General features: G+C 44.2%; 1 protein-coding gene across 1 annotated transcript in view; it reads right to left on the bottom strand.

Annotated features, from left to right (window-relative positions):
- The window catches only part of FH (fumarate hydratase), a 118,276-nt gene that overhangs the window by 21,827 nt on the left and 80,551 nt on the right, over positions 1-15,898 (bottom strand). The window lies entirely within an intron of this gene.

Here is a 15,898-nt window from a genome sequence, read left to right as displayed (position 1 = left end):
TTTAGCAAGCTTAGTACTCCTTATCTGTACTACTTAAAGAAATAAGCATGTGACCAGTAGAAACCTCCAGGCAAGGCATTCAAAATATATATTTTTAAATCATATCATAGAAACAACTAACTTTAAGAGAAATAATCAACCACAATATACACAATATAGGAATATTTGTCTTTCGGGTGAAGTTTATAGAAAATGCAATAAGTTCATGCTACAGTGATACATTTAAGTAGAAGCATGCAATGGCGATTTTTTTTTTTCTCATCTCAAAAAATGAATTGAAACAAAAGCCAACTGGTGGTTATACCGCCACAAAAAATTTCAATGTCTCAATAACTTTTCATGTGGGCTTGAGCATCAATTACGGCTTGACAATGATGCCTCATACTGTTCACAAGTCGACTTATTGTCTGCTGTGGCATGGCATCCCCCTCTTCTTGAAGGGCTGCCGTCAGGTCATTGAGGTTCTGGGGGGGGGGGGGGGGGGGACAGAGTTACGAGCCTCTACACAGCAACTCAGCTGATTCTATAGGTTTCCAATGGATGCTGGACTGGAGAAAGTGCAGGCCACCCCACTCGCCAGCAGACGTTCCGCATTTGTTTCAGACTGGCTCGCGCACAGGCGCAGGTGAGTTAAGATGGCAGCCTGCATGTTCGCGGGCGAACACGGCGAACTGGCCACCACTGATGAGGAGTAGTGTTTAAATACCAATTCTAATTGATCTAGGAAATTTATTGGGCAATTCATGGATCAAACACTTGTTGTGAATTTTGCCATTAAGCTCCTTGTTAGAGAACAGCAAGCTGTGCAAAAAGTACTAAAAACACTGAACAGTTGGAGATGTGCATTCAAATGTTTAGAGAATGTCACATTAAGTTCACCTGTAAAGGTTAGAGTGCATTCTTCTTAAAGGGGTTTTCCGGGACTTAGATATTGGTCTACCCTAAGAACAGGCCATTAATATCAGCTCAGAGGGTGCCTGACAACCGACAGCAGACAGAACCAGAAACTATACTGTGGATGGAGCCAGAATCAGAAAACTGTCAACTGTGTGGCCATGCCAGGGCACTGCAGCTTAGCTGCATTCAAGTGAATAAAACTCAGGTGTGCTGCCCTATGCCGTGCCAAATTTATGACGAGGCATAAACCTAGTCATAAATTAGGCATGGCATCCAGTAGTTCGTGCTCCTCAACTGAAAACTGGCATAGAAGATACTGTAAATATGGAATAAGGAGAACTATCCGCCTCCCCCGCCACGCTATTCTTTTTGGGAAAGCGGCAAGGCCAGTGGAAAAAAGTAAAAAATGTATGTACAAGTGGTGGTGAAAAAGTTGCAAACCCTATTTAAACTACGAACGAGAGGTGAGGATAGGGCACAAAAATGAGGTGGGAGATATCTAGGTCAGAGAGGGGTTAGAATATATTGGCTCCTTTGCTTGGGTCCACCACTGTGAATGTTCACTTTCACATTGCTGTTGACCTAAACCCCCCTGCATTATGTGACCTATAGACATGACACTAGGGTGTCAAGTCACTGATTGACCAGTGATTGGCTGTAGTGGTGTCATAGCAGATGTTTACAGTGAGGGAACCGAGCAAGGCAGCTGAGGCCACGGAGTGAATAAGCCAGGATCAATGGCAGGGGAGCAGGTAAGTATGCTTTGCTTTTGAAGGTATGGACAGGAGGTGGGTTTTGCCAGAAAACCCCCAAAATGGGTCGACCAATTTAAAATGCATGTTCATAAATGCCGAAAGTCTAGCAAGCAAAGTGTTGGAGCTTGAGTGTATTGTTCTGAAGGAACAAATTGAAGTAGTTGTAGTGGAGAAGACCTAGCTGGACTTTTTGTATGGCTGGCCCATTAATCTTCAGGATTTTAGACTCTTAGGAAAAGATGGCAAATAAGAAATGAGGCGAATGGTCAGGAGTCATAATTAATGAGAGCCTGAAATAATTTTTTGGGGATGAACATGGAAAAAAGATGTTAAAATCTTATCGTTAGAAATACAAATGGATATAAACACTGAAAAAATAGTATTTTGTGTATTCAGCAGACTATCCATCCACCCCCCCCCCCCCCCGCCCAAAAAAAAAAAAATCACTGATATGTAGGATAGAAGGTCAGCTGTATAACTATTTGTACAGTCTATTGTACTGTACAGTATAAAACTCAGGTTGGGAGAACAAAATACCAATTTCTCCACGCTGAGTACAGCATTTTCAGGGGACAGACTGCAAAAAATAAATAAATAGAACATGTCACATCATTGTCCGCTTTACAGACAAGGGTAGTACTGTTCTATCAGGGGTCAACTGTTCCGTTATGCAAAATACGGAATGCACACGGACCGCAAAATACATACGGTCCTGTGCAAGAGGCCTTATTGTTACGTTTGGGTGTGGGAGGGAAACACCACACCAAACATAGGAGGGAAAGGAGTGAGGGATTAAGGCCTGGAAACGAAGGAAAGGAGATGGACACCTCCCAGTAAAACCTTAATCAAAGTCCTGACTAACTACCAGTATGAACAGACCCCAGAGGTAGGAGAGTTCATACACAGGAATACCTAATGTCCTAACTCACCCTATAGGACCCTGGTACTAATGTTAGGAATAAGACAACCTGCTCCTCCCAAAGTAAGGAAGAACAGGAGTTTCCCCTTAAGCCTCAATACAAATGACGGGGGTATTTTGTGTGTTGCATTTCTCTAACAAAATACAAAAGGGAAAGAAAACACTGAACTACAAGTGGCTATGGCAGCACCAGGAACTCAACCAAGAGCCACACACCAGCTATCCACAACTCAAACTGAAGCTATAAACCGCATTGCGTTGTGGGAGAAACTACAATAAATAGAGAAGGTTAAACTACCACAATAGCCACACCTGGGGAAAGAAGGTGTGGCAAGCACTCCACAATCTCCTGCCACTGTCGAGGAAACGTCAGTGACACTTAGGGCTGTTTCACACGAGCGGATGCCGTGCGTGACATCCGCTCAGTGAAAGAGAGTGCCAAGACCCGATTCAGACTGCAGAGGCACGGAGCAATTCCAAATATACGCAGAGCGAGAAAACGCCCGGTACATGCGCTGTTCTCGAGCAATTACGTGTTTTAAACCAAAACTGGACTCAGAACAGCTTAGTTTGAACAAGTACAAAAAACTTTTATTTAACTTACAATGATAAAAATTGTTACATATCCATACATATAAATGAGCAGCACAATGCCACACAGGATAACGTTATGTTGGTCTGTTGTAAAACAAATAGCAGAAGACAATCCCAAACCGTGCAGAGTATATTCTTACACGGCCAACAGTCAATACAATGTAAAGTGCATAGTGCAAATTGTAAACACTGACTACGGGAAATACAAAAATCAATACAGACCAAGTCCTCCTGGATCCCTACACGTGTTTCGCGTTTTGCTTCCTCAGGGGATACTGATGGTGTGTGTTGCCTGTTCATATATAGTCTGCATGTTGATTAGAACCTAGGTCACCTGAATTCCTCGTGTATGCCGAAAACCGGAAGTGCGGTGCGTTCCACGCTGGAACGCACGCCCACTTCCGGCTCAATCGGTGTCCGGACACTCAATATAGCCCTGCATAGTCATTCCACCCTGGACCAAACTTATCCCCACAAGAGTCAAGGTAAAACTAACCATTTATGCGCCCAGTATGGAGAGGGTGGAAGGAGGTAGCAGACGGAGGTGTAGAGAAGGACGCTCCACATACCGGAACCGGAAGTATGTCATGCGGTCCACGGTGGAACGCATCAGCCACATTAAGCCAGGGTAGACTCCTCCCATGACTCCGCCCCAAATGAGGTCACTCGCATGCAAATCTCCAGCTTACAATGCGTTCCACCGTGGAACGCAAGCGGGGTACACACTTCCTGAAACACTGAAAGGTCAATTGAATGGCCAATTAGTTAAATTTAATCCTGAAACTCCGTATACGTACAAACCAGGGTTCTATATATACCTCCAGGGGGCGCCCTTAGGAACAATGGGGGAATATAAAACATATTATGAAGAGATCAAAACAATATAAACTAAATATAAATTCCAGACACTGACCACTTGGGGAGCTCTAACAATACCCAGAATAGTAATATGTGATAAATAAGGTGAGAAAGTGAAGAAAGTGAAGAGAAAAATAGTAGATAAGTGAAGACACATGCAAAAAAAGGGTGATAAAGTGTATGGTGAAGCAATGTGCAGAAACAAAGTGGTGGAAGAGAAAGAAATTTATTTTTATAAATATAAATGTATTATAACATACAGATAAAATTGGGATAGCTTCCATTTATAATATGTAGCACAGATGAAAACACTATTATTACAATGAGATCCATAAGGACCTCTCATTAAATATCCTGGAATCGTTAGTCGATTTTAATTTACATAGCCGTGGATCAAGACCGTGGATAGATTACGTGAATGTCCAAGTCGTTATGCTCCACATAGAGTACTCTTGTTGATATTTCCCATTGGACCATCTCTCTTCACGCGGATCTTCGAGAGATGGTCCAATGGGAAATATCAACAAGAGTACTCTTTATGTGGAGCATAACGACTTGGACATTCACGTAATCTATCCACGGTCTTGATCCACGGCTATGTAAATTAAAATCGACTAACGATTCCAGGATATTTAATGAGAGGTCCTTATGGATCTCATTGTAATAATAGTGTTTTCATCTGTGCTACATATTATAAATGGAAGCTATCCCAATTTTATCTGTATGTTATAATACATTTATATTTATAAAAATAAATTTCTTTCTCTTCCACCACTTTGTTTCTGCACATTGCTTCACCATACACTTTATCACCTTTTTTTGCATGTGTCTTCACTTATCTACTATTTTTCTCTTCACTTTCTTCACTTTCTCACCTTATTTATCACATATTACTATTCTGGGTATTGTTAGAGCTCCCCAAGTGGTCAATGTCTGGAATTTATATTTAGTTTATATTGTTTTGATCTCTTCATAATATGTTTTATATTCCCCCATTGTTCCTAAGGGCGCCCCCTGGAGGTATATATAGAACCCTGGTTTGTACGTATACGGAGTTTCAGGATTAAATTTAACTAATTGGCCATTCAATCGACCTTTCAGTGTTTCAGGAAGTGTGTACCCCGCTTGCGTTCCACGGTGGAACGCATTGTAAGCTGGAGATTTGCATGCAAGTGACATCATTTGGGGCGGAGTCATGGGAGGAGTCTACCCTGGCTTAATGTGGCCGATGCGTTCCACCGTGGACCGCATGACATACTTCCGGTTCCGGTATGTGGAGCGTCCTTCTCTACACCTCCGTCTGCTACCTCCTTCCACCCTCTCCATACTGGGCGCATAAATGGTTAGTTTTACCTTGACTCTTGTGGGGATAAGTTTGGTCCAGGGTGGAATGACTATGCAGGGCTATATTGAGTGTCCGGACACCGATTGAGCCGGAAGTGGGCGTGCGTTCCAGCGTGGAACGCACCGCACTTCCGGTTTTCGGCATACACGAGGAATTCAGGTGACCTAGGTTCTAATCAACATGCAGACTATATATGAACAGGCAACACACACCATCAGTATCCCCTGAGGAAGCAAAACGCGAAACACGTGTAGGGATCCAGGAGGACTTGGTCTGTATTGATTTTTGTATTTCCCGTAGTCAGTGTTTACAATTTGCACTATGCACTTTACATTGTATTGACTGTTAGCCGTGTAAGAATATACTCTGCACGGTTTGGGATTGTCTTCTGCTATTTGTTTTACAACAGACCAACATAACGTTATCCTGTGTGGCATTGTGCTGCTCATTTATATGTATGGATATGTAACAATTTTTATCATTGTAAGTTAAATAAAAGTTTTTTGTACTTGTTCAAACTAAGCTGTTCTGAGTCCAGTTTTGGTTTAAAATAAGAGGCACGGAGCAGTAACATGACTGATAATGCTCCGTGCCTTTCTGTGATCTCTTTACTACGAAATCAGTTGTCACTGTGATTTCGTAGTAAAGAGATCACAGAGAGGCACGGAGCATTATCAGTCATGTTAATGCTCCGTGCCTCTGCAGTCCGCATCAGGTCTTGGCTGTCATTCACGCAGCGGATGTCACTCACGGCATCCGCTCATGTGAAACAGCCCTTATAGGTTAGAAGAGCTTCAGTCGCTAGGTATGCAGCCGCAGAAGTAGTATCTTTAAAAAGAGATGCCCAATCCCACAAAAAGATACACAGGTAAGAGGAAGTCTCTTCTCCGTGCTCATATGTTCATGAATTGATTTGGAAATAAAAAAAGAGTTCTTGAGACTTCATAAACTGCCTATGCCAGTGCTTTTGCGCCGGAGCAGAAACTTCATCTTAACCATTAAGCATGGCTTATAGCTACTGTTAAATGGGATTAAAGGGGTTGTACAGTTTCATATTGATCACCTATCCTATTCATTACACTACAGGTCATCTCCCTTGCAATAGCGGCATTGTGTGATTACAAGTACTCGCCCCATTCAAGTACAGAGTACTTGTAATTGCACTGCACTTCTAAGACAATGGGCAGGGTAATGAAGAGCAATGAACCAGAGCTCACAAGGAGCGCAGCCTCCTCTTTAAACAGCCGATTGGCAGGGGTGTTGAACATTCATCAATATAAAGCCCTTCAGAACCACTAGTGTTGAGCAAAAGAGAGCTTCAGATGCTTCATCCGAAGTCGCTTTGTTCAAAAGTTCAGACTAATACTGTAGAGATCCTTCTCTGTACAGCATTACAATGTATGAGCTCCAATGAGCCAAAGTAAGTTATTTGCGAAGTCGTGCGTGATTTTGTTGAATAACTTCGGTAGTTGATTTTTAAAGTAGAAAACCAAACTCAGCTTCGTGTAGACAGTGAACAGCGTGTATAACCGTGTATAACCGCATATAACAGCGTATAACCGTGTAAATTTGGTGTGCCTCAAAATAATTCAAGACACAGCCATTAATGTCTAAACCGCTGGCAACAAAAGAGAGTACCTCTGGATCAACTTGCAGGATGACAGGCCGAACTGGATGGAAAAAATGTCTTTTTTCGGCCTTATATACTATGTTACACTCTAATACGGGTCACTGGAAGTTCAACATGGCACCTCATGGCAAAGAATTCTCTGAGAATCAGAAAAAAAAAGAATTGCTACTGTACAGTACATAAAGATGGCTAAGACTATAAGAAGAATGCCAACACCCTGAAACTGAGCTGCAGCATGGTGGCCAAGACCATACAGCGGTTTAACAAGACAGGTTCCACTCCTCGTCATGGTCGACCAAAGAAGCCGAGTGCACGTGCTTAGGTTCCTATCCAGAGGTTGTGTTTTCAAAATAGACATATGAGTGCTGTCAGCATTGCTGCAAAGGTTAAAGGATAACTGTCAGGTTTTAATCCAAAAATCTATTCTAGCATGTGTTACTGCTGCAGCAGCATCATGCATGAAGCAATCTTTAATTTCTTCACATTCCCTGCAGTAATATACGTTTAATATCTCTCAAGCAATTATAGTAACCCTGCAAAAGGACTGAACAATCTGATCCGGTTCCACTGGGAGCATCATGCAACGAACAACCCGGCACCTCTGCATCCATATGGAGGACAAGACACGGCTGAAGCTCCCGCAAACGTGGGACGTCAAACCAGGAGCTGGTGAGCACAGCGGCGAATACGAACATACATTGCGGAAGACTATTCCCGATCCATGCAGCATCTACAGGACGGGTAACGTTACACTATAAAGACTGCAAAGAGCCAGGATTACACACAAAGTATTTGAACTTTCACTGGCAGAAATCAATCATTGGAGCATGAATGGGTAGATAAAAAACGTTTTGGATATACCAGTCGCATTCTATTTGTATATCCAGGTGCATGTGGGCTCCGATATCTTCCTGACAGGAATATATTGGCAAAAGTCTCAGCTTTTAATATCTGCATTTATGACTAGCCAGTATAGTCAGTGGCATATCCGTTTGGTGCATTTTTTCTGTGATTTATGATTATATTTTCATCCGCACAATGCTCCGTTTTGTGTAGGATGCCTTTGTGGTGCATGTGGACCGCGCCGACATCCTCCACCGTATGCAAATTTTTTTTTGCTGGGGATAGTCGTTTGCTGCGGTCCACATGCGGTGGGGCTGCTCCCCCAATGGAAAACACGCTACAGTGTTAGGGGTTGAGCAGCTCCCCCAGATTTGCCACTATATTTCTGTGTTTTTGTCTTGTTTTATATGTAGTGTATGTGCCTTTACCTGGCATTTAAACACTCTCCTTTGCACCTGGTAGCCTCCATCACATGGTCTGATATGGGTGTGGCTTACAGTCTGGCTTTGTTCACATTGCACTAGTTGTCCTGCTAGGCGGTTGTGTGGAAGCTTGGCTGTGAGCTGGTTTATATCACCTTCAGACCTTGTTCACACCATAGGTAGCGTAGTGGTAGGACCCCTTGCCATGCTGAGAGCCGTGACGTGGTGCATGTGGGCTCCGATATCTTCCTGACAGGAATATATTGGCAAAAGTCTCAGCTTTTAATATCTGCATTTATGACTAGCCAGTATAGTCAGTGGCATATCCGTTTGGTGCATTTTTTCTGTGATTTATATTTGTATATCCTATTCTAACCAAACATAGCACCCTTTTATATTCAAATAGCGATCGGCTGATACCCCATTTGAATCTCAAATCGAATTAGTAACTATACTTGTATAAGGGGACTTCATTAACCCAGTTTATCAAAGACTAATACGTATAAACATCTATAAATATATGTTATTGCATTGAGATCGCTACATACCTTATCTCTTGAGAGCAACAGTGCCATCTACTGGATATATGTACAAAGACTTAAAGGGAACCTGTTACCTGGATTGTGTGTATAGAGCTGAGGACATGGGTTTCTAGATGGCCGCTAGCACATCCGCAATACCCAGTCCCCATAGCTCTGTGTGCTTTTATTGTGTATAAAAAACCTATTTGATACATATGAAAATTAACCTGAGATGAGTCCTGTCCCTGACTTATCTCACGTACAGGACTCATCTCAGGTAATTTGCATATGTATCAAATCGGTTTCCGTGTCCTCAGCTCTATACATAAAATCCCGGTGACAGGTTCCCTTTAATCTTCAAAATCAGTGGAAGGAAAACTTATGAAGTGGATTATTTTTTAAATGACTTGCTCTATAAAGTACCGTATTTTTCGCCCCATAAGACGCACTTTCCCCCCCCCAAAAAAAATCGGGGGGAAATGCCCCTGCGTCTTATGGGGCGAATGCTGACAATTTAACATCGCTGGATGCGATGTAGCGTGAGCTGGGGCCGGGGGAGGGACTGGGAGGAGGAGCTGGGGGCCGGGAATAGCGGCGGAGCGGTGCAATCAATGTACTATAGCCCCGCCCCGCCGCTCCGATATACTAATATTAAATGTCTTATTCGATTAAAATGTATTATATATGCCCCCTCACTCCTATATTGCTAATCGTACCTTAAATCCTATTCCTAGGTGCTGTAATGCAGGCTGGGCGGGCGGCAGCGTAACTCCTTGATGTCACGTGCCTGCGCCGCCTACTTTATGAATGAAGCAGGCGGCGCAGGCAAGTGACGTCAGCGAGTGACGCGCCGGCCGCCCGGCCTGCATTACAGCACCTACGAATAGGATTTAAGGTTCGATTAGCAATATAGGAGTGAGGGGGCATATATAATACAATTTAATTGAATAAGACATTTAATATTAGTATACTGGCAGCGGCGGGGGGGGGGGGGGGGCTGGGGGGCTGTGGATGGCACTGTTATGGGCTGGGGGGCTGTGGATGGCACTGTTATGGGCTGGGGGGCTGTGGATGGCACTGTTATGGGGTGGGGGGGTCTGTGGATGGCACATATATAACAGTGCCACCCACAGATCCCCCCCCCCTGTAACAGTGCCATCCACAGATCCCCCCCCCCCCTGTAACAGTGTGTCAGTCATCCACAGATCCCCCCCCCCGTAACAGTGTGTCAGTCATCCACAGATCCCCCCCCATAACAGTGTGTCAGTCATCCACAGATCCCCCCCCATAACAGTGTCCGTCATCCACAGATCCCCCCATAACAGTGTCTGTCATCCACAGATCCCCCATAACAGTGTCCGTCATCCACAGATCCCCCCATAACAGTGTCCGTCATCCACAGATCCCCCCATAACAGTGTCCGTCATCCACAGATCCCCCCATAACAGTGTCCGTCATCCACAGATCCCCCCATAACAGTGTCCGTCATCCACAGATCCCCCCATAACAGTGTCCGTCATCCACAGATCCCCCCATAACAGTGTCCGTCATCCACAGATCCCCCCATAACAGTGTCCGTCATCCACAGATCCCCCCCATAACAGTGTCCGTCATCCACAGATCCCCCCCCATAACAGTGTCCGTCATCCACAGATCCCCCCCATAACAGTGTCCGTCATCCACAGATCCCCCCCATAACAGTGTCCGTCATCCACAGATCCCCCCCATAACAGTGTCCGTCATCCACAGATCCCCCCCATAACAGTTGTAGAAGGAAGTGTGGCCGGCACACGCAGGGTTGCACGCCGCACGGGATAGGATAATTACCACATGTAGTAGAAAGAAAATCCCAGCAGACGTGTCTTCAATGCTAATAGAATTTATTTTGCAAGTAGCAATATGTCCATGAATAGGACGCGTTTCGGCTCAGTAGCCTTTCTCAACATAACAGTGTCCGTCATCCACAGATCCCCCCCCCATAACAGTGTCCGTCATCCACAGATCCCCCCCATAACAGTGTCCGTCATCCACAGATCCCCCCATAACAGTGTCCGTCATCCACAGATCCCCCCATAACAGTGTCAGTCATCCACAGATCCCCCCCATAACAGTGTCAGTCATCCACAGATCCCCCCCCATAACAGTGTCTGTCATCCACAGATCCCCCCCCATAACAGTGTCTGTCATCCACAGATCCCCCCATAACAGTGTCCTTCACAGATCCCCAGTAATAGTGCCACCCACAGACCACCATTAGTTCCAAACCCACCAAAAGCACACCTTTTGGTTAAAAAAATTTTTTTTTCTTATTTTCCTCCCCAAAAACCTAGGTGCGTCTTATGGGCCGGTGCGTCCTATAGGGCGAAAAATACAGTAACTATTTATCATCATTTTACCTTTTCAATTTTAAAAATGTTTCCCATTTCTTTTATTATAGATTTTTTTATTTTTTATAATAACCGCAAGTGTACCTTTGATAATATGCGCATAACATCTTTTTATCTCAACAAATACATTTATACTGTATTAAGTTATATCTGTATTGTCACATATATTTCAACATTGGAGAGCACTTCATACCCAAAAGTATCGAAAGAAAGAAATATATGTTTGCACTATACTATTAAATGCAGCCAGGGATATTAGAGTGCCCCCCACACGCATAATTTATTAGTTTCTTCACATACCACTGTTTTCCTTGAGTTTTCCCCTTAGTTAAGGCTGTCTGGAATCCTACAATATATGGATATTCTCAAGATTGCTCCTCTGCCAGTTCTCTGAGGCTAAAACTGCCCATACACACTTGCTGTAGCCAGCAGCTTCCTGCCAGCCAATCATAATGGATTACTGAAAGACACGCCTTCTCACTCTGAAGTCTAACGCAGGCATGCAGTGTGAAAGCCGGCCCTCTGTCTTCTGTTTACATTAAGTTGGGAGACAGAGGAGCCCTAGCAACGGTCTTTTAACCACTTCAGCCCCGCTAGGTGAAACCCCCTTCATGACCAGGCCACTTTTTACACTTCGGCACTACACTCCTTTCACCGTTTATCGCTCGGTCATGCAACTTACCACCCAAATGAATTTTACCTCCTTTTCTTCTCACTAATGGAGCTTTCATTTGGTGGTATTTTATTGCTGCTGACATTTTTACTTTTTTTGTTATTAATCAAAATGTAACGATTTTTTTGCAAAAAAATGACATTTTTCACTTTCAGCTGTGAAATTTTGCAAAAAAAACGACATCCATATATAAATTTTTCGCTAAATTTATAGTTCTACATGTCTTTGATAAAAAAAAAATGTTTGGGCAAAAAAAAAAAAATGGTTTGGGTAAAAGTTATAGCATTTACAAACTATGGTACAAAAATGTGAATTTCCGCTTTTTGAAACGGCTCTGATTTTCTGAGCACCTGTCATGTTTCCTGAGGTTCTACAATGCCCAAACAGTATAACTACCCCACAAATGACCCCATTTCGGAAAGTAGACACCCTAAGGTATTCGCTGATGGGCATAGTGAGTTCATAGAACTTTTTATTTTTTGTTACAAGTTAGCGGAAAATGATGATGATTTTTTCTTTTTATTTTTTTTCTTACAAAGTCTCATATTCCACTAACTTGCGACAAAAAATAAAAAATTCTAGGAACTCACCATGCCCCTCACAGAATACCTTGGGGTGTCTTCTTTCCAAAATGGGGTCACTTGTGGGGTAGTTATACTGCCCTGGCAATTTAGGGGCCCAAATGTGTGAGAAGAACTTTGCAATCAAAATGTGTAAGAAATGACCGGTGAAATCCGAAAGGTGCACTTTGGAATATGCACCCCTTTGCCCACCTTGGCAGCAAAAAAGTGTCACACATGTGGTATCGCCGTACTCAGGAGAAGTTGGGGAATGTGTTTTGGGGTGTCATTTTACATATACCCATGCTGGGTGAGAGAAATATCTTGGCAAACGACAACTTTTCCCATTTTTTTATACAAAGTTGGCATTTGACCAAGATATTTTTCTCACCCAGCATGGGTATATGTAAAATGACACCCCAAAACACATTCCCCAACTTCTTCTGAGTACGGCGATACCAGATGTGTCACACTTTTTTGCAGCCTAGATGCGCAAAGGGGCCCAAATTCCTTTTAGGAGGGCATTTTTAGACATTTGGATCCCAGACTTCTTCTCACACTTTCGGGCCCCTAAAAAGCCAGGGCAGTATAAATACCCCACATGTGACCCCACTTTGGAAAGAAGACACCCCAAGGTATCCAATGAGGGGCCTGGCAAGTTCAAAGAAATTTTTTTTTTTTTCGCATAAGTTAGCGGAAATTGATTTTTTTTTGTTTTTTCTCACAAAGTCTCACTTTCCGCTAACTTAGGACAAAAATTTCAATCTTTCATGGACTCAATATGCCCCTCAGCAAATACCTTGGGGTGTCTTCTTTCCAAAATGGGGTCAGTTGTGGGGTGTTTGTACTGCCCTGGCATTTGAGGGTCTCCGCAATCATTACATGTATGGCCAGCATTAGGAGTTTCTGCTATTCTCCTTATATTGAGCATACAGGTAATGAGATTTTTTTTTTCCGTTCAGCCTCTGGGCTGAAAGAAAAAAATGAACGGCACAGATTTCTTCATTCGCATCGATCAATGTGGATGAAAAAATCTCTGCCAAAAAAAAAAAATTGAGGGGAAAGGCGTCTGCCAGGACATAGGAGCTCCGCCCAACATCCATACCCACTTGGCTCGTATGCCCTGGCAAACCAGATTTCTCCATTCGCATCAATCGATGTGGATAAATAAATCATTGCCGGGATTTTTTTTTTATATATATATATATATATATATATATATATATATATATATATATATATATATATATATATACACACACACACACACAAAGTGCTTGCCAAAGCATAGGAACGCCGCCTCCTCCTCAGCTCGTATGCCTTGGCAAACGTATCTGTCACTGCAGAGGAGAAAATCCCGTCTTGCAGCGCCGCATACACCGACCTGCGTGTAATCTGACAGCAGCGCAATGCTTCTGTCAGAATGCACATCGGTGCTGCAGCTAGTAGATCGGTTGGTCGACCTGGAAGGTAAAAAGACAAAAAAAAAAAAAGAAAAAAACAGGCCACAACGCAATAATTTTATTAACTTTGGAACAGAACATGTAACTTTAACTTTTGGAACTAAACATTAACCTGTTTGCTTACCTGTTTTTTTTTTTTGTTTTTTTACCTTTATAGAACAAACCTCTCCTTCCCCATGGGTCAATGTGCAAAGCGCAAATCGCCCAAAGATGTGGCGAAGTGCGTTATGCACTTTGTCCCATGTGAAAGGAGACGTTTGCAGCAGCAGTGAGTGAATGGGCCCTAATAGCCCTGTGTGCCTGTCCTGGTGAGATGATCCCTATGCTAATAGTGTACCTGTGAGTGGTACTTCCGGAAACACTCTCCAAAGCATAGGGCAGGGTGGTCCGGACAGTCAGGACAGAAATAGCGGGTGTCACGCCTTATTCCACTCCTGCTACAGACACGACATCTTTTTCGGGGTGACTGTTGGGTTGAGGTACCAGGAACGACATTGGGGAAATGTCGCTCGTGTAGACGGCTAACTACACTGGTGGTTGGGGCCACGGAACCTCCTGGATACAGGAGGTTCTCGATGATCTCTTCCTGAAATTTGAGGAAGGATCCAGTTCTCCCAGCCTTACTGTAGAGAACAAAACTATTGTACAGAGCCAATTGAATTAAATATACAGACACCTTCTTATACCAGCGTCTGGTGCGTCGGGAAACTAAATACGGAGACAACATCTGGTCATTGAAGTCGACCCCTCCCATGTGGAGGTTATAGTCGTGGACTGAGAGGGGCTTTTCAATGACACGGGTTGCTCGCTCAATTTGTATTGTCGTGTCTGCGTGAATGGAGGAGAGCATGTAAACGTCACGCTTGTCTCTCCATTTCACCGCGAGCAGTTCTTCGTTACACAGTGCGGCCCTCTGCCCCCTTGCAAGACGGGTGGTAACGAGCCGTTGGGGGAAGCCCGCGCGACTAGTTCACGCGGTACCACAGGCGCCAATCCGTTCTATAAACAAATGCCTAGAGAGGGCCACACTTGTGTAAAAATTGTCCACATAAAGATGGTACCCCTTGCCGAATAAGGGTGACACCAAGTCCCAAACTGTCTTCCCACTGCTCCCCAGGTAGTCAGGGCAACCGACCGGCTCCAGGGTCTGATCTTTTCCCTCATAGACCCGAAATTTGTGGGTATAGCCTGTGGCCCTTTCACAGAGCTTATACAATTTGACCCCATACCGGGCGCGCTTGCTTGGGATGTATTGTTTGAAGCCAAGGCGCCCGGTAAAATGTATCAGGGACTCGTCTATGCAGATGTTTTGCTCTGGGGTATAAATATCTGCAAATTTCTGGTTGAAATGGTCTATGAGGGGCCGAATTTTGTGGAGCCGGTCAAAAGCAGGGTGGCCCCTGGGACGGGAGGCGGTGTTGTCACTAAAGTGCAGGAACCGCAGGATGGCCTCAAAACGTGCCCTGGACATGGCAGCAGAGAACATGGGCATGTGATGAATCGGGTTTGTGGACCAATATGACCGCAATTCATGTTTTTTTGTCAGGCCCATGTTGAGGAGGAGGCCCAGAAAAGTTTTAAGTTCGGAAACTTGGACTGGTTTCCACCGGAAAGGCTGGGCATAAAAGCTTCCCGGGTTAGCGGTGATAAATTGTGTGGCATACCTGTTTGTTTCGGCCACAACTATGTCTAAAAGCTCCGCAGTCAAGAACAGCTCAAAAAATCCCAGGGCCGAACCGATCTGAGCCGTCTCAACCCGAACTCCAGACTGGGCAGTGAAAGGGAAAACTACAGGTGCGGCTGAAGTTGGGGACTGCCAATCAGGGTTTGCCAGCACCTCTGGGATTCTAGGGGCTCTACGGGCACGTCTTTGCGGTGGCTGCGACGGGGTCACTACTGCACGTGCCACCGTACCAGCTTCAACTGCCCTTCTGGTGCTCGCTACTTCACCAGGTTGTACAGCAGTGCTGGTACTAGGTCCAGGGAGGGCTGGGCTGCTGGTGTATGCCTCACCACGTAATCCGACAGCAC

The sequence above is a fragment of the Bufo gargarizans genome, chromosome 4, assembly GCF_014858855.1.
Source record: "Bufo gargarizans isolate SCDJY-AF-19 chromosome 4, ASM1485885v1, whole genome shotgun sequence".
Classification (NCBI taxonomy): Eukaryota; Metazoa; Chordata; class Amphibia; order Anura; family Bufonidae; genus Bufo; species Bufo gargarizans.
Note: the sequence above shows the minus strand (reverse complement) of the source record. Positions and strands in the feature narration are given on the sequence as shown.